Source organism: Arvicola amphibius, chromosome 6, assembly GCF_903992535.2.
Source record: "Arvicola amphibius chromosome 6, mArvAmp1.2, whole genome shotgun sequence".
In the NCBI taxonomy this organism is placed as follows: domain Eukaryota; kingdom Metazoa; phylum Chordata; class Mammalia; order Rodentia; family Cricetidae; genus Arvicola; species Arvicola amphibius.
Window position 1 is genome coordinate 100968563 of NC_052052.2, and position 19923 is coordinate 100988485.

General features: G+C 45.9%; 1 protein-coding gene across 3 annotated transcripts in view; it reads left to right on the forward strand.

Annotated features, from left to right (window-relative positions):
• Frmd4a (FERM domain containing 4A) overlaps positions 1–19923 on the forward strand; it is a 310427-nt gene that overhangs the window by 94092 nt on the left and 196412 nt on the right. The window contains exon 1 of one of the 3 annotated variants that reach the window (XM_038333065.1): positions 8065–8228. The exons of the other annotated variants lie outside the window; for them this stretch is intronic. The gene's annotated coding sequence lies outside the window, so the exon portion shown is untranslated. Of the gene's footprint in view, positions 1–8064; positions 8229–19923 lie in introns of those variants that run through there. 3 annotated transcript variants of the gene reach the window in all.

Genomic DNA, 19923 nt, shown 5'->3' on the forward strand with positions numbered 1-19923 from the left:
CTGAACCCCAGAAAGAGTTTTTGTTGAGCCCATACAAACTGCACTGCAGGGATCCCAGAGAAAGATAACCTCTGGGATCAGCCTGTGGCTGTCCCAGGTCACCTATGAAAGTGGACTACAGCTTCTTACAACAGCTATATGGAATTTCATGTATACACTGGTCAAGATTATTTCCTGCCACCCAGACAGTCCTCTTTATTGTTGTTGTTGTTAATACTATTATTATTATTATTATTATTATTATCATTATCTGGATGGATTTAATTATAAAAATCTATTGGGTCTACTTATTAAAAAATGATTACAACTTTTGGCCCAAAAAAAGTAATAGAAAAATTAAACATTCTATGTACAAAGCTACACAATTTAACTGTGGACATAATAAAGTTGTTAAAACAAACACAACATTATGGAGATTCCTACCCACAAGGAGTTCCCAACAAGGTGCAGAACTCAGATGCCTAAGTGATGTTTATGTTAGAGGAGAGGGGGTGAGGAACACCAAAGGGAGACTTCCTGGAGCAAGGAGAATTTGGTTAAATCTGAGCAGTGAGTGGGAGTCCGCACAGTGTGGAGTGAAAGAGAAGAGCTCCAGCCACATGCCCACACACAGAATGTGGCATAGAAAAGGAAGAAGTAAGGGCGACCTCGACAGAGTCTCATTTCCTCAGAGGGAAGACTGTGAGTGTGTGTGAACTCACATTTTATATGTGTGTGTGTGTGTGTGTGTGTGTGTGTGTGTACTCAAATATTTGTGTATGCATGTGAGGTATACATCTGTACCCATATGTATGTGTTGGCCAGAAGTCAACATCAAATGTCTTCTTTAACTACTCTCAACTTTTTAAACTTATTCTTTGCCAATTTAATGCATGTATTCACTGTATCTTGATCATATTCAACATAATTGCCCCACCTCCCCCAGTACCCTCAATATTTCCACCTTCGCCTCTCTCCCTCCCTTCCTCCCTCCCTCCAAGTTGAGTTAGTGTTGAACATCGTACGTGAAGTCATACCTCAAAAAGAACATGACTCTCCTTTCCCCAGCAGTCCTCAGCTGGGACACAGGGTCTCACACTGAACCCTAGCTTATCCACTTATCTAAAGTAGCTAAGTAGCAAGCCCTGGGAGTTCTGACTCTATGTCCAGGGCCTGATTACAGGCAGGCACTTCCACGCCCAACTTTTTAGGTGGGTACTAGGGATCCAAGCTCAGATTAGATGCACATGCTGTGTGGCAAGTACTTGATTGACTGAGCCATCTCCCAAGCATCTCAATACAATGGCACTGCTTGCTTAAGATTTGGATTGATTAGTTCATCATCTCTGCAGTGTTAGAAACTCCAGCTGAATAAGGAATAGTTGCTGATAATCTTTTCCACCTAGTTCCACAAATATCTCTACCTCTATTGCCTGTTGTAATAAGATAATCAGTAACAATAGTAATTTCTATTTGGTGGTCACTAGGCCAGACACTAGAAAGGAGACAATGCTTCCCAATATGTAGTCATAGAAAGGGGACATAGCTGAGGTATAGGAGCTCTGGCAGCCTTAGTGTATTGTCACCCTCCGTAAGACACGGTGTAGCTGACCAAACCTCTACACATGACTCAGCCCTATCACCTGTAAGTGGGTGGTAATAGTGGTTTCCCTTCCCAAAGGGCTATTGAGACTATTAAATGAGTTATTATATGTAATGAGTTGGTATACTGAAAGCACATAATCAGTACCTGGTACTGGGCAAGCATTAACTATGCACGTTAATATATATTTCAGAGTAAATAAACAGAGAGAATTGTCCTAAAAGCCAAGCTTAGCTACTTGAATACACTTCTCGTAGGAGCTAATTTCATACTGTGGTACTCACTGTAATACAGTTGTTCCCTGGGGGCTTAACCTTACATTAATTAGCTTGTGATATTTTGATTGATTCTTGTGTTTCTGAAAGACTTACCTTGGATTTATGCTGCCTTGGATGGAGACCGTCTAAATCGTGATTCCCAACCAGGAAAATGCTAAGTAACTGTCTAATGTCCTGAGAATGGGGTTTATAAAAGCATCACGGTTGGGCTGAAGAGAGGAGAGTAGATAAAGTGCTTGCCACACAGGCATGAGGACCTGAGTTCAGATACCCAGCACCCACATAACAAGCTGGGCATGGTGGTGATGCACATATGTAGTCTTAGCACAGTGAATGGCTAAAGATAGAGGCTTGGAGACCAGCCTGTCTAGTCAATCGCTTAACCCCAAATTCAGTGAGACCCTGTCTCAAAACAAAAAAACAAAACAAAAACAACAAAAAACAAGAAAAAAGTGGGTTTGTGACAGGCACCTAACATTATTCAAACCCTGCATTCCACAAAAACATCATACTCTCTTGTTCATGCTTGTTCTCTCTCTCTCTCTCTCTCTCTCTCTCTCTCTCTCTCTCTCTCTCTTTCTCTCTCTCTCTCTCACACACACACACAACATGTATATACACCATACATGCATACATATAAAACATAATTATGACAAAATTACATCATCATTTTATAAACTAATGAGATAAAACACAGCTGTATGACTACATCATATGTACACCAGGGACCAGGGTTTTAAGGGCTTTATCCCGGGGTATGAAAGAAGATGGAATTATTTTTTTAATGATTTTATTTACTTTTTAATTTTATGTGCACTGGTGTTTGACTTGCATGTATATCTGTGTGAGGGTGTCAGATTTCCTGGAACAGGAGTTATAGAGAGTTGTAAGCTGCCATGTAGTTGCTAAGAATTGAACCAAGATCCTCTGGAAGAGCAGACAGTGTTTTTAACTATGGAGCCATCGCTCCAGCCCTGAGATGAAATTCTTAATGTTTTATACCAATGACTCATGATTGTCCTTTAGTTGGTTTTGAAATGAGGAGAAGCAAGGACTGGGTATAAAAATAATAGTAAAGTTCATTCAAAATCTGCCCCGCACTTTAATCTGCTCCTGGAAAGTCTCGCTCCCTCCTGACAACCTGGTTGAAATATGCAAGGAAAATATGCTTGAGTTGTTTGTTAGAATTAGAAAATGGAGAACCAAAAGCCAGCCCCCCCCCCATCAAAAGGTGCAGGTTGGGAATCATATGAGAACACAGCAACGGATGCGGGGAGCATCTTCCAAAGCCAGCCCCTGCTTCCCATCTGGGCTCCAGCCCATGCTTTGCAATGCATAGAGGAGAAATCTGTGGCCACACCTACCATGTCTGATAGCATGTTCAGGTACATAGCAGATGGTAATACAGCATGGAAAATAAGAGCTCCGAGTCTCTAAAGGGTAAATAAAGGCCTGTCGTGCATGATACTTAGTCTTTTGAAGCTCGCAGCTGCATCTGTAAAAGAGGAATAAAATGGCCACTGGCTTAGAGGAATCTTGTGATTACCATCAGATCTTTGCAGTGTTCCTAGCACATTCTGAGTACAGCACTAACATCAATGTTACTTTCAGTGGGGGTGGCAGGGGCCATGTGCAATGACAAGCATGTGGGAGTCGACAGGAACAATTGTGAAGAGTAGATTCTCACCTTCCACCCTTGTTTTGAAGAAGAATCTCTCTTCCTGTTTCTCGCTGTTGTGTGGAGTACTCCGGGATGTCCCAGTCTGTAAATTCTCTCATCTCTGCTTCCCATCTTGCTGTGGGAGGGCTGGGATGACAGGCACATGTTGTCACACGTGTCTTTTCTACATGGGTTCCAGTAGTCTGAACTTAGTCATCAGGTTTGCATGGTGTTTTAATCGGTGTTCTGTTGCCGTGAAGAGACACCATGACCAAGATAGCGAGCTCTTCTGAAAGGAAGCACTGAACTGCGTGCTTGCTTAGAGCTTCAGAGTCTTCGTCCATTATCATCATGGCAGGGAACATGGTGGCGCACTTGACAGTAGAGCAGAAACTGATAGCTAATCTGCAGGCCAAAAGCCCCGGTGTGGGCATTTTGAAACCTCAGAGTCCTCCCCCAGGGGCACACTTCCTCCAACAAGGCCACACCTACTCCCACAAGCCACTCCTCCTAATCCTTCTCAAATGGTGCCTCTCCTGATAAACTAAGCGTTCCAATATTTGAGCCAATGGGGTGCGTTTTTATTCAAACCACCACATATGGAAAACACTTTTACCCAATGAACCTCTTTCACCCCCACCCCCTGCTTGCTTTCTTGCTTGCTTCCTTCCTTTCTTTCTTCCTTCCTTCCTTCCTTCCTTCCGTCCTTCCTTCCTTCCTATCTGTCTGTCTTTCTCACTCTCTTTGAGATAGGATTTCATTTTATAGGCTAGGCTAGTTTTGTGTTGCTGCAGGCCTCCTTCACCAGCCTCCCAAGAGCTGACGGAAGGACAGAGGAGGGAGGGCAATGAGCCACCACGGCTCCTGGCTATCTTCTGCTGGGCTACAGACCTAGTTAGAGTCCAAGTCTAGAAGGACACCTCATCACCGAGCTCCACTCTGATATAATTATGAATGCATAATTTGGAAAATACGAATATGTGTCCACGTTAGGACAGATACACATCTTATTGGCAGATCTATTTGTTTGAGACAAGGTTAACTTACTAGGCAGTTAAGCTGGCCTTGAACTTATGATTCTCTTTCTTTGCCCTCCCAAGTACTGAGATTATAGGCATGTACCACCATTCCCAGCTAAGACAAGAAACCTTTATGATTTATCTCAACACATGAACTACAAGCTAAGCCCCAAAGGAAAGAGCTAGATAGCTAATGTTTATATATTGCCTGGAAAGAAAGTCAAGATTCCAGAAGAAGATGGTGCGGATTATAGGAGGGGAAAGAGTGAAGGCTGTTTAGTTAATGAAGTTAAATTTTCAGTCTCAGTTGCTTGTGGTTTATCAGGAGAGACCTCTGAGCTCTTTTTTTTTTTTTTTTTTTTTTTTTTTTTTTTTTTTTTAACTGTGGTTTCCTAGTCAAGAAGAATCATCTGGCATCTGCTGCCTCCCTAACTAAGGTGCGCTGGTACAAGTTTCATTCACAGAGGAGCAGGTGATGTTTGAGATTGGGCTAGGTTTCTGTGATTTGCCATTTCAAAATACATCAAAGAAATAAGTCTCAAATGGGGCATACTCTGGGGTCCTGCATGTGCTGAGAGAAGTAAATGAGGTGTGTTTGTGAATAGTTCCAGAAGAGGGCCACACTGTGTGTGGAACCCAGACCTGGGTGATAACAAGGATCTAGTCACACAGTAAGTGGAGTCGGCCCAGATGGCATTAGGAACAGGGAACAAAAGAGGGAAAGGAAGAGTGGTCCTAGGGCAGAAATGAGACAGGAAGAATAAATGTGACAGACGGGATGAGGAGGAGCCATGAGCAGCCACCACAGCCTCTAAGCAGGGCAGTGATAGGACCCAAGTAGCTTCTAAAGTCTTCACTACTGGGCAACAAGGGCATGAATGAGCACTTGGCCTGTGTGGGAACCTGGAGGGGGGTTATGAAGTTGTGGGATAGAGGGGTGGCTGAGATCTTTGTGGGACCAAATAACCAAAAGTAAGTATCAGAAGGTTCCCAGTTACCAGAACAGGCATAGCCTTTATCATTAAGAAGCTGGAAAGATGCAGGGAAGTTACAGGGTCCAACCTGACTTTTGGAAGAACTGCTCCAGCTTTTGTGAATGATGTTTGGGAAGCAGAAGATGGGAGCCTGTTTACATCTGAAGACCGTGGTTACTCATTGTATACCAATCACAACTGGAGAAAGTCAGACAATGGTCTGCCCTCTCCAAGATCTCTCTCTCTCTCTCTCTCTCTCTCTCTCTCTCTCTCTCTCTCTCTGCCTTGTGTGTGTGACTGCAAGGGTCAAAGTTCAACTTCAGGTGTCTTTTTCAATCATTATTCACCATATTTTTTTACAACACTGCATACCCCACCTTTTTTTAAACGTGTTTTTTACACACTGGGGATCCAAACTCAGGGCCTCCTGCTTGCATGGCCAGCACTTTACCAGCTGAACCCTCTCCCCAGTCTCTTCTCTAGGAATTTCTGAGAGACATTTTTTACTTCAGGCTGGGTGATCCATGAACGTAAGGAAAGAAAGAATGCACGGGAACACTCTGTCCCTGTTCCTGCCTTGTGGGTGACTGATGTTTCAGTACCCGAGCAGACCTGGAAGGAGGATTTGCCAATAGGACAGTCCATGGCATTGAAAACTTCAGCTGCCAATGGGACAAAGTGGCAGGGTCTCCTCTAAGAATGGCAACAAAGTGTGTAAGAGAAATGCTACAGGCTTGAACATCAGCTCGGTTTTGCAGTCAAAACATGTTGGAATTGGAAATAAACTGCTTGCTTGCAACTCAGTATTCATCCTAGCCTCTGTGTGTGTGTGTGTGTGTGTGTGTGGTCTTGAGTTCAGTTCCCAGCACCAAAAAAAAAAAAAAAAAAAAAAAAAAAAAAAAAAAAAAAAAAAAGAGGAGCACGGGCAAAGAAGAAATAAAACTGCCTCTAACAGTCCCAGGAAGAGAGGAGATGGCGTCAGTCACTTGTAAAAGAGTTGGACCTTGTGTTAGGACAATCCCTGAGGTCACCAAAAGTCCTGAAGCAAAATATGATTCAAATCCAGTTTCCTATTTTTTAGATTTAGATTCTCATGTCAAGACCCCTGGGCTCTTGATCCTATCCCTGAAATGAGACTGGTGGCCCTTAATGTGGATCTTCCACTCCCCTGCCTGCCAACAGTACTTGAAAAAGGTTCTCTTCCATTGAGTGTGAGACCTCCTGAACTGTCAGAAATTCTCGCCAGTGATCCGAAAAGGAGACCATGGATGTAGTGTGGGAGAGACAACCGGATGTGAGCTGGGTGTGGGGCTCAGTGGTGGAGTTTTTGCCACCACTGAGCCCCACATGGGGACATGCCTAGGTTCCACCCTCCAGATAGATGCAAGGATTTGTTCTGTTGGTAAAGTTTGTGAGTCTTCAGCGCCTGGGGGAGCCTGGCAATAATGGTGCAGGCAATGGAACATCACCTTGCACTGGGGTGGGATGAAATCTCACCTCTGGCCTGGAGGGTAAATGGATGTATCCTGAGAACCAAAGAAATGGCAGGTTCTGAACAAAGATTGAAACAAGCAGTATTTAGCTAAGTGGGTGCTTGTGCCCGGTTCTTTTATTTTATCAACTGTGTTTTGACAATTAGTAGGGGAAAAATGTGTCTAAAGCAATTTGAACTCGTCAGGCAGTAAACATTTAGACAGACAATGTGAATTGAGTTATTGTTCCTGTGAGTTTCTTTTCTTTCCTTTTTTTGAAAGGGAGCTGAGCAGGCTCCTTTGCCTCCCCCAGGTCTCTGGAAATGGAAGTCTCCCTCTCCTAGGGACAGAGCGAATCCTTAACAATAGCCCCATGACTAGGTTATCTAATAGCCACCTCCATTCCCCAAGAGTTAAGGAGAGATTAACATTCAAGACAATTGGACTAGATCGAGGGGGGAGAGCTACGCCTCCAGCCACTGGATCTGTGTTCTCTGGCTCGCAGGGTAGGAGAGGGTCTCGCGTTATGGGGTGGGTCTGGGTGGGTTTGGGTGTCTTGTAAAGAAGTGGGGGTCCTCTAGCTCACAATCACCCTCCTCAGCATCTCCGCGCGCGATTCTGATGCGCGCAACCTCTCTGGTCTACCAGCTAACTTTGCATCGCTTGCGGGTGCGGCTAGGAGCAGTGGGAAAGAAGCCAGAGGCAGTTCAGCGGGTGACTTGGGGTGTCCTTGGCTGGCCCGGGCCCCGGGGAAGCAGAAGATCTCATTGTCCTGGGATCCGGTGGCGAAAGGAGGCCCCGCCAGCGGGCGCACGCTCAGTCCCTGCTTTGCAAAGGATTGAAAGGCCACCCCAGCAGACTCCAGTGCCGGGCACCATGCGGCGGACCGGGCGCCGCGGGCCGTGGGTCCCCGCGCGGGAGAGGGGCGGGCTGGTGGCCGAGCGCCTTGGCGCTGGGCCAGGCTCGGCGTGAGCAGCGGCGCGAGCGGGCGATGGGCTGACAGAGCCCCGTGGCGGGCGCGGCGGGGACTGGGGTGGCGGCGGGGGCGGGGACGGGGACGGGCGCGCCAGCACCGGCAAGGCGGCTGCGGGCGCCGCGGAGGAGGCGGAGGCGGCGCCGGGCTCCCAGGCCGCCTGGTAGGCCAAGGGCCTGCGCCCGGGACGAATGGGAAGCTGGTTTCCGTGGACTAGGCTCCTACAACCCGAAGTTCCTCGGCTCCCTTAGAAGAGCAAAAAAATAAAAGGTAACGTGTCTTTGTTTCCCGGTCGCGGTGGCAGGGGGGCGATTGATGATGCTGTACTTTTGAACCCATTTTCCAGTGCTGTACTGGGCAGCAAGGACCTGCCACTTCTTTTCTAGGGCCTTAGAGGCTTTTATTTCGCGTCTGTTACATTTTTAAAATGCAAACCCCACGTGGGGCAAATACGATGCTATCTTTTACCAGCCCTTCCCCCTACACACGCGCGCGCACACCACACACACACACACACACACACACACACACACACACACGTTCCTTTGGCATCACAACCTACACTCTGAATTTCCCATGGAGAAAGGAAAGGAGGTTTCTATAATAGATGGGGGGGTGGCTAAGCCTTTTTTTTTTTTTCCTTTCTGGAAGTGACAGGGTGTCTGGTCCTTTGGAGAAGGTGGCAGGAGGCCGGGTAACCTCAGCTGCTGAAGCCTGATGAGATGAACCGGCCTTTCCTTCCCAGATGGCTGCAGAGATAATGCAGAGAAAATGGGAGCCGAGGAGGGGAGGACAGGAAGGAATCCCCATTAGTACCTGCTTCTTTAAAAATAGCTAAATGCAGTGCGTTTGTACTGCAGGCAGCTGCCCAGATGTTGGTGCATATTGGATTTAGAAAGGTCTCCCCAGCGCGCTGCTCTCTGAGAGGTGTGGGGCTGCCTGTGTGTAACCAGCAACGTACCGCCTTTCTCTGGTCCCTTGCTTGTTAGCAGAGTAACATCTCAGTCAATTCAGACAAATTTTGCTGAATTTCCAAGGGACGGCTGTTCTAATAATAGCTCTAACCGTGGCTCCTTAATAGACATCCTCATTTTGAACGATGCAGCCGTGCCAGCTCTCTGGGAAGCGCAGCTTGCTGGGAGCTGAGATCCAATGCCCGGAAAGAACTCCCTGACCCCACCATGAATGGACCAGGCGCTGCCTCCCCTATGAATGGAACATCCCAACGAGGCTGCTGCTGCTGCTGCTTCTGGCTCATTTCAGTTGGATTCCTCCCCAAATCTGATGAGAGAGATGCTCAGAAAACCTAGACAGGCACATTTCTAAATATAGGATGGTCCCTATTCAATTTTGGATTGATGGGTGCACTTAACTGCAGGATGGTTGAGCTGCCTCTACCCCCACCTCGGCACCGGTTAAGCTAGCTCATCTTTTCCCAAACGTTTTTGGTGGATGTGTGGGAAAGCACCGGTCAGAAAACCCAGGACAAACTGCTGAGTTCATGCAAGGCAGCCACCACTGACTCTGAGGAAAGTACCTTTGGAGCTGGCTACAAACCTGTGTCCTTTAGACTTTGTGAACTAGGATATGCATGCCGGCATAAAGCATGCAACAGCGTACAGGGGCCCAGACTTGTGTGCAGGGGAACACATTTCATTGTTTCGTTTCTGGTCTTTAAATGGCATCAAGCTCATTCATAAGCTCTGGGTCCCTGAAAATCAGAGCCTCCGATCAGCAGAAATCTGGTTTTAATTCTCTTAAGTGTTCCTTGTCTCTTACAAACTCGAGTATCAGGGTGTGGGCCAACTTGTACGTAGTCTTCTGCCGGCTGCGTGATCCATTCTGGTGCCTGTGAAGTTTCTTCGGCGCACAACAGGAATGATCATCCTATTGTAATTAGACTAGACTGAATCTAATTCTTAGAAGTCACATAGCTTCCATGTACTTTAATTAGCGGTCATATTTGGACATGGTTTGAATTCAATGGTGTATGTAGCTGAGGACTATAAAGTTGCCTCTAGAGCAGTGGCAAAGAAGTGAGGTCTGTTGTAAGAAGTTGTGTGTGTGGAGGTGATCTTCTATTTACTTATTTTTAAGTTCAGTTCTTCTTGTACTAAAGGGGAATGGGGATAGTAGACAAGAGGATCAGCAAGATTCACCCCCCCCCCCATCTTTTGTGTTAACCAACTACGAGCTGCCACTGCTGCTGCTGTATTCTTTTTAGTATTTGTCTTGAACTAATTTGATTAATAAGACTTCTTTTGATGGCCCTGGGCCTCTTTGTAATTTTAGACATTGTTGACAAGTCCCCTGGTAGCCCAGCAGGTGGCTAGTGTCATTAGTATAATTTTGCCATTGGGGGAAACTGAGTCCCCTTGAGGTTCAGCAAGTTTCTGGTTTCTTAATCCATGAGATTTATATGCCAGCTGTGTATAGTAGTGATTTAATTGTCCCAGCAAAGTTAGAGCCTAAGGCCAAAGAAAAGATAAGAGAGGAGGCCTTGTCTGGGTCCTGGAGCTTAGGGAAAGGCTTTCTAGAATAGTAGGTAGGTAAATGTCAGGGAAAGTCTCTTGAGTCAGTCTTGGCTCGTGGGTGAAAGCGTTGTCGTTGTTTTGTGATGGGAAAGAGAAGAACAGGAAATTTCAAGAAATCTTCTGAGGGACTTGGCCGGGTGGCTTTTGTCTTTAAGTAACTGTGGGCTGGAGGTAAGACCTCCCCAAAGACCATGACTAACTTTGCTTCCTAAATACCGAACTCGTGCCCACATTGTTTATGCTGAGAGACATCTTTTCCCAGGGATCCTGAAAGCCATATTCTCCTCATTTGCAAGTGGCTTCAGACCCTTTCTGCAGTTAAGCTAATGCGCACAGGGTGATGGAGACCAGAAATTTCCACTTCAGACATTACAGTGCACCAGCTTTGCTCTTAGATTGGTTTTGCTTTGCTTCGTTTTGCTCTTTACAAATAAAGGAACAATACAACTTCAGGAGAAAATTCTAGTTCTGTAAGTGGGACTGAGAAATAGGCCTCCTAACAGTTAACTAGTTTAGGAAGTTCTTTGAAAACATGCCATATGCAGCATCAAAAAGTCAAAGTCTGGGTTCATCGCCAGCTTTTAAAGTGTCTCTGTCTCTCTGTTTGTCCATCTGTCTGTTTGTCTGTCTCTCTTCCCTCGGTCCTCCTCCCCTTCCTTCCCTACTACTCCATCCCTTCTCTCCCTTTAATATCAGGGATTAAATCCAGGGCCTCTTGCATGCTAGACAACATCACAGAGTCTTAGGGATCCTGGGGAAAGTAGCTACTAAAATCCAGCCCCTTTCAACTTTTTGTTTCAAAGTAAGGTCTCACCAAGTTACCCAAGTTACTTTTAACTCAATCTGTTTAAGGCAAACAGGCCTTGAACTAGTGATCCTCCTGCCTCAGCTGCCAGCATAGCTGGGATTGCAGGCCTTCACTGCTAGTCTGGACAATCCTTTTCTTTCTTCATTCTTCTTTTCTTTCTTTCTTTGTTTCTTCCCTTTCTCTTCTTGTTATGATCGGATTATTAGTCAAACCTGTGATAGAAGCTCTCACTTTGGGTTCACTTGGGAGCTCTCCCAGAATCTCAACTGGAGATGATTTCTGGTACCCCATGGAATGACAGAAGATGAGGCTCTTCCAGCACCTGTTCATCCTGTATCCCAGAAGTTCTGTTCTACTTGTAGTAAAGGAAAAAGAGGAACTAGCTTCCCTAACTTGCCAGGCTCATAGATAACTCAGGCCTACATTGCCTGGGACATCCCTGGGATTCAGTTCCTCCATCTCTCTCCCTTGCCCATGGCTGATTTTATGTTCTCAGGAGATACAGCTCTGTAAGGGGAGTACTGCAACAAGAAAGCAAGAGGAGGAATCAATTGTAAAGCACTCTAGAAACTTCTCTACTCTGGGCAACATCATAGAGTCCTAGAGAACATGAAGAAAGTGGCTATTAAAAACCCAGCTTGCTGGGGAAGGAAGAGACTGAGTGGGTTTTGTTCTGTTTATTTGTTTTGTTTTGTTTGTTTTTCGAGACAGAGTTTCTCTGTAGCTTCAGAGCCTGTCCTGGAACTAGCTCTTGGAGACCAGACTGGCCTTAAACTCACAGAGATCTACCTGCTTCTGCCTTCCGAGTGCTGGGATTAAAAGCATGTACCACCACTGCCCGGTTTATTTGAGTGTTTTTCTCTCTAGCATTCATTATAACCACAATTAGAATGTAGCACATTGAGAATGTTATCCATTTCTGTCTTGGTTTTCCCAAGAACAGTTTACTTTAAGAGCCTGTACGGTGTCTCTGGGAGCTATGGGCTGCAGCGCCACCATTGCCCAGAAAGGCCAGGTGGCTCCATTGCTCTCTTGGACAAGAAGTTTCCTTAATCAGCATAAATCAGATTGTCGAAACTCCTTTGAGTTCCTTAATTCATCCACTGCCACCCCCTTCTCTGTCCCTAGGCTCAATGTGCCTGCCTTTGACAGGGACTAATTCAGATGTACCCTGATCTTGAAGGAAGCCAGCTCCATTCCCAGAAGCATTGTTCTAGAACTACTGATAATAGGGCCTCTTTTACAGAAAATAAGCCGAGCTGTGCCTTAACTGTCAAAGGACATGATTCTGGGTGCCCATGTCTGTCTTTTTATTCTTAATGGCATTGATAGAAACTTTGTTTCCCACTCTCCAAAGAAATGTTTAGCTTGAAGATGGAAATTCCTGCTTAAAAAGACAAGCCCACAGTTGATAATAAGTTGTAGGGGAGTGTGGGGACCTGCTTCAGTCAGTGGCCTTATCAGCACCAAATAATCAAATAAAAAAAGATGAGCTAGTGGTCACAGTTCGAACTGAGTGAGGAATCTCCCCATGGGAGCTGATTGTGCCTCAGAGACATCCGGCACAGGAGCTACCTGTAAGAAAGTGCCATTTCCCTCCTAGGTAGTATTTTCTGGATTTTTGCTGAACATAGTGCCCCAGGTAGGTGTTTATGATGCAGCAGGAATAGGAATTGGCCATGGTTGAGAACGCTGGCAGGTTTACACTCTACGCTCTGGGTTTAACGCGAACACAACTGCATGCTCCTTGTTTGGCTTCCTATGCTTTAGTATATATTTGCCGACGCATGGCTCTCGCATACTCTGTGAGGCAGAGGGTGTAGGTGCAGGTGCAGGTGCCTGTGTAGGCCAGAAGACATCCTCAGGTCATCCTCTGGTGTCATTCACTTTCTTTTTGATACAGGATATTTCGGTGCTCTGGAACTCACTAAGCAGGCTAAGTTAGGGCTGGTTAGTGAGCCTCAGAACTCTGTGTTTCTGTCTTCCCAGCCCTAGGACTATATGTGCATAGCATCTTGCGTTTGGATTTTGAAACATAGAATTGGGGGATTAAACTCAGGTCTGTTACCAAACAGGGATAACTCCTCCTGCATACCTTTTGTTCATGTAACATTGGGTCCATGTGACCCACTGCTGCTGATGGGCTCTTTACAGTACCTTGTTGAATAAGCAGAGCATGAAACTATGATTTGTAGAGGGCTTCATTTGAGATGAACAATCCAGTAGGTGAAGTAAAATACAGCTTGTCAGGCCATCCTGGGTCTAATCTCCTCTTAGTCTCCACTGTGGGATGGATCTTCTTTCTCAATTAGTAATATATCACCCACAGTTCCAGGGGGTCATTATTATGGTGCAAGATACTAAGCCTTCAAACAATATGTTTTTGTTTGGGGAACAGGGTCTCATTCTGTAGCCCAGATTGGCCTTGACTTGCTGTGTAGCCTGGAGTGACCTCAAGCTTGTAACTGCACTGCCTCCCACAGCTTCCTAAGCACTAAGGTTCCAGGCGTGGGCCACTGCACGTTTTTGTTTGTTTGTTTTGTTGTTTTGTTTTGTTTTTAGTCCCAATCAACGTCTCCCCTCCCTCCTCTCTTCTCAGTTCCACCCCCACCCCATCCTAGCCACTCCTCCCCCACTGTTTCTCTTCAGACACAGGCAGGCTTCCCATGCATATCGAATATCATGCACTTTTTTAAACAATATTTTCCCCTTTGAATCAGCTAGTATTTCCCTTGTAACCTCCTGTTACTTCACCATTTCCACCAGAATTTGTCTGTTCTTTTGATGCCCTTGCCTCTCTTTGTCCTTTCTGAATGAGACGTGCATGAAAAAAGTGGTGTGTAATGGGGAGTTGGATTGGTGTCGTCTGGTGGCAAACGGGAATAAGAGTGGGAGCATCTCCAGGCTGTGCCATTCGTAACCATAAAACACACAATTTCGCTCTCCCCACACGCCTGTAAAATGACGAACCCAAACTGGGGACCCAAATGTTCTGAGTGACACACCTACAGATCGCTGGGGAACATGGGCCTGCCTTGCCCACTTCCTGCCTCCCTCTGACGACCCCCAGTAAATATCCAATATTTATTTCTGTGTTGCCCAGAGAGAGAAAGCAGAAAGGGGGGAGGTGGCGAGGACACGAAGCAGACTCCAAGCTGAGCACAATGTGAGGCAGTGTTCCCCTTCTCAATCCCCTTTTATTGGGTCTGTTGAGTGTTTGGTAACAGAAGAACTATAGAGTGCCCAGTGGCACAGATGTAGCCTGCACGGCTTGGCAAGAGGGAGGAGACATGTGCAGAAGGTGGCAGAAGTGAGAGCCCGGGGTGTGGGGGGTGGGGGCTGCTGAGTGCACCTAGGGCTCAGTGCACCCTGCGAAGAGGCTCTGCACGTGATATGGAGAATTATTAAATATTCTCTCAAGGGGCATTTTAGCCATGAAACAAGTATAGAGATCATTTTTTACCCGCGAGGAGAATTTCACAGCCGTTGAGGGGCCTCCCTAGAGTCTCGTCCGCTGCACCAAGGCAAGCATCCCTGCCTGTGACGCAACATGGTGTCACAAACACGCCGTGCACTGTGACATCCTCTTCTCTGGGTTTGGCTATCCAGCCAGCTCTTCCACCTTTTAGCCGTGAAACCCGTGATGAGTTACTCACTCAATCTCTCTGAGCTTCAGGAAGCGAAGTCATTCAGAGAACCACGTGAGCTAACGTCCTTGAAGCACCAAAGATGCAAAAGGAATGCAAGACTTCTAGAACAAGAAATGTAGGGGCTGGTGAGATGAGTCGGTGGGTAGAGGTGCTTGCCACCAGTCCCGACGCCTGAGTTCCAAACAATAACTCCCATGGGTCTGCCGACCCTCACATGTGTGCTGTGGCAGAATGTGTGCCCTTCCCCACATGCTTAAAACAAATAGATAAAGAAAGAAAGAAAACATTCAATTTTTAAATAAAATATTTTGTCTATGATCTACCTTCTTGACCTTGGAAGGCTCAAAAACACTAACTTTGGGGGAATTTAGAACACATTGGGGTCAAAGAAGAAATATAGACAAAAACAAGTCATCCATTTTCTCTTACGGTGCTAAAATGTCACAGAAAGTAGTGCAGTAAGAACAGGCATTAGCTGAGATATTTGTAAAGTCGCCCCCACCTTCCAGAAAGAGCCCCTACAGGAAGACGCAAGACCCTAGCCATCAATGTTATTGGGAACAGGGAAAGGTTTATAAAGAGAGGTAGTTAGTGGGACCCAGTGATGTGGTGGGGCATGCGGGTGAATAACCAGGAGATAATGAGAGAGCCTGAGGCGGTGTCTGGGTCTCGGTGCATTAGGAAGCATTACGATGAAGGGGGACAGGAGAGGAGAATGACTGGGGCTTTGGGCTAGCAGATTGATGCTCCTCACCTTTATAAAATTCTCCAGTTCTCAAAAACAGTCAGAAAACTCACAGACCTTTTATCTTGGAAAAAAATGTAGAGGAAAATTGAAAATGCTGAAGATTATATCAGCTAGTAGTGTTGCCTATTACTTAGCATCAAAAGTGAAAACACCAATTATGATGAATCAGTGGGTGAGGGCGCTTGCAGCCAAGACTGAAGGACTGAGTTTGATCCACTGAGCCCAGACGTGGTAAAGGATGAGAACGGACTTTGATCTCCACATGTGTGATTGGCACATGTGCACCCACACTCAAAACAAATAGATAAACAAAATACTTTGGCATTTAATAAGAACAGTTAATGTGTTGACTTAATAGCAAAAAACCACCTTACAGCCTGAGAACACTGGATGCTTTTTGGAGCCCCACCCTGAATTGCCAACAGCACTCAATCATACTGAAGATCCTACGATATATCTCTGCAGTGAAAGAATTCAGTGTGCCGATTTACCTAATATTTAGCAAGGTCATCTGCACACTTAGCCTTCTGGGTGAAGATATAGTAAAATGAGTCGGAGTGACCAGTTAGCTAGATGCACACAGACGGCAGACTGAAAATGCTAAATGCTGCACAAATGGGAAGTATTTATAGAACATTCTGTCTGCTGGCTTCCGAGACTAGGCTGTATTTGAGGGACAACTTATGGCTATCTTTTAGCGTTGACAGGGTGGAACATGCCTGTTATTTCATGGAGAAATTATAAGCTGGTATTTATGTGTAGTTCCTTCCTTTCTTTATTGTGGAAAATACGGTTTTTGTAGTACACAACAATTTGGTTTGTCTCTCTTCCTGTTCCCAAGGCTGTAGCTTAGTCAATAGAGATCCCAAACTATTTTAATGCCGAGTTCTACAACTCCCAGCTTGGAAAGATGGCCAGATATTCAGAGAATAATACCCCAAACACAGTGCTTTGTTTCTCCTGTAGCTGGAGTCTTTTCTTCCTGCCAATAGAAATGACCACACTCCAAGAGGAGGAGCAAAATCTTGGCTGGAAAATTCTGAGTTGTAGGTTTTAGATTGTGATGGCTTTGGGTTTTATATTTAATCATAGGGGGGAAATGGCTACATGTGAGCTGCTTATTTGTAGGAAAGGTAGGATGGATGTGCCAGCGGCACTGTGATCTGCAGGGATAGCTGGGAGGTGAAGATGCCACCAGCCAGGCCTTCTTGGCTGATCCTCATACATGGGGTTATTTGTCTGTTGTGCCAAGCTTTCTCCTGGCCGCTTCTGGGTGTTGCAGCTTGTCGATTTCCCCCATGTTTTCTTCCCCCACCACCCTTGGATGGTGATCCAGAGTTCATCAGATCTCAGCTGCTGTTCTCTTTGTTACTGGAGCCCCACCTGTGGTTTTCTGATTACTCCTCTTCCTCTTCCTCCTGAGGCTTTCAAATCATTGTCCTGTGATGGCTGACTCACCGGTCTGCCTCCCCACTTCCTCCTGGTTACACAGTCTGGACTCAGCTGCCCTCCACTGAGCCTCTGACATTTATTGTTCCCAATACCCTGGTCCACTATTGGTCAGTCTGATCTCTTCAAACAAGGTGTCTGCTCCCACAGTCTTGTCTCAGGACCCCCTCTCTCCTGAGTCATTATAAAACCATCACCGTCTGTCCAGTCACCATTTCCCATTACACACACACACACACACTCCCCTGCTCCTTGACCCCCTTCCCATCTGCACTCCCTGTCAACCCAACTCCTTAGCACAAACAAAAGGCCCTTCACACAGTCTAGCAGCTTCTTATTTCTTAAACTTCCTTCCTCCCATTGTCTTACACACACACACACACACACACACACACACACACACACACACAGCCTTGCATCTGACCTTGTACCTAACCCTGTGCCTGAAACATAGCGCTCACTCTTTGGCTGGAGCTTCCAGTAGTACCTCTTCCTGGTCCTCTAAGTCACAGCTTCTTTTGTGTGTACAGGAGTGTATGTATATGTGTGCACATGTAAGCATGTGTGTGTGAAGACCAGAGTGTCACTCTCAGAAGCCATCCATCTTATTTTCTGAGACAGGGTCTACACCAGGTTTAGTCTGGCTGGCCGGGAAGTACAGGGACCCTCCTCTTTCCATCCCTTCTCCCCAGCCCTGGAATTGCAAGCCTGTACCACCATGCCCAGCTTTTTAAATGGGTGCTGTGGCTCCATCTCAGGTCTCCATGCTTGTATGCCACAGGCTTTAGCTACTGTGTTGTCTCCTCAGCTCCCACGGTTTCCCCCATAGTTTCTTGAAGGTATGTGTCAATGTAGTGTTGCATAAATTCTGACGACAATAATAAGAGGTTTCAGAACGCTGTACAACCAAAGATGAAATGGGAATTGAATGCCTGGTGGGGAGGTGTTTGTGGCAGTGCACATCATGTTGCATCATTCAGTTTCCCCGCAGCTTTGGCACCAGACCCACAAGAGCACTCTGAACTGTGCGTGCCGTCACACTCCACACTGCCAACCAAGGCTGCCAGAACACCTTAGCTCAGGTGCAAGACTGTTACAGGAATTGGGAGTGGGGATGAGGATAGAGTGTCCAACAGCTTCTGAAATGACCCTAAACATGCCCTCTGATATTCTGTACTACATATATATGTGAAGGGTATTCTCTGCATTGACAGTTGTAAGTTCAAAGTGTCTACCAACTCTAGAAACACCAAGGATGCTCTGTCCCTACAGCATCAAATAGTCAGCCAGAATTTAACTGTTTCCATATGGATTTAACTAATACATGAAAATAAACAAGCACATCCCTCTCATTAGTATGCAAATGCTCTTATCTATGATAAATGGTAAAATTATATGTATACCATAGAACTGTTTAAAAATAAATTTTAAATTTAATGTCAGTAAATGCTTTGTGTATGTGCACGCATGTGCGTGTGAATGTCCAGGACCATGTAAAATTTTCTCAGGCAAAATGAGTTCTGAGTGGAAAGGGTTTAAGATGCCCTGCTCTAAGCAGTCGGGTCCCCTCCCTTTCTCTACTACAATATTGCCCTGGAACATGGTGCTCCAGCAGAATGTAAGTTTCAATGGCCAGGTTGCATGGGACATCCACCTATGGCTTTTGCTTTTCTACACCTTAATTTGTTTTGTTGGCAGAGGGTGGTACCCATATGCCACTGCACTTTGGTGAGGGTCAGCTTGCCTGAGTCTGTCCTCTCCTTCCACCACGTGGGTTCTGAGGACCCAACTCAGGCTGGTAAGTGCCTTTACCCTCTGAGCCATCTTGCCAGCACCTTGCCATGGCTTTTTAAGGCAGGAATCATGTGTCTTATTGTTGATTCTGCAGCAACCACTGCTATTCTTGGCATTTGCTAAGTGCTCGAAGGTAAATAAGACCTCACGATATGAATTCCCATTTCTTTACTTGTTTGTTTTAAATCTTCATTTACTTTTTCCTCCCCAGGCTCAGTATCTGACATGACGGTCAGCTCCCTTCCCTACCACACATCACACCCTTCTCCTCATGCCACTCTGTCAGAGGGTTGTGCATTAGGTTGGTTGGTTGTTGTGGTAACTGTAACTCTTTCAATGAAAGGAGTAGCCTGGTACTTGTGGAAAATGTCAGAAAGCCGCTGAACCCCACAAAGGCATGCACCCTTGTATTCAGCCAGCCACCCATTATAGACCTGGTACCACTTCAGTAGGGTGTCAAGAAGAACACATTTACCCTGGGGGAGCTTGTGACCAAAGAGGAGGAAGAAGCAGACAGTAGACATAATAAATGAACAAATTCGCCGGGCAGTGGTGGCGCATGCCTTTAATCCCAGCACTCGGGAGGCAGAGGCAGGCGGATCTCTGTGAGTTCGAGACCAGCCTGGTCTACAAGAGCTAGTTCCAGGACAAGCTCCAAAGCTACAGAGAAACCCTGTCTTGAAAAACCAAAATAAACAAACAAACAAACAAACAAATTCTATAGAATGCTGAGGGTAGCAAGTGCCGTAGAGATGGATAAAGTAATTGAAATGTGACTAGAGTATCCTTTTTTATCTTATATATGTAGTGTACACATGTGGATATGTGGATATGCACACTTTGGTGGGGGTGACCTGTACTGTAAACGAAGACTGCTTGTTCATTTCCTAGCTGCCCAGAGCTGAATAATCACATAGAAACTATAGTAATTCCAACACTGTTTGGCCAATAGTTTATGCATATTTCTAGCTAGCTCTTACAT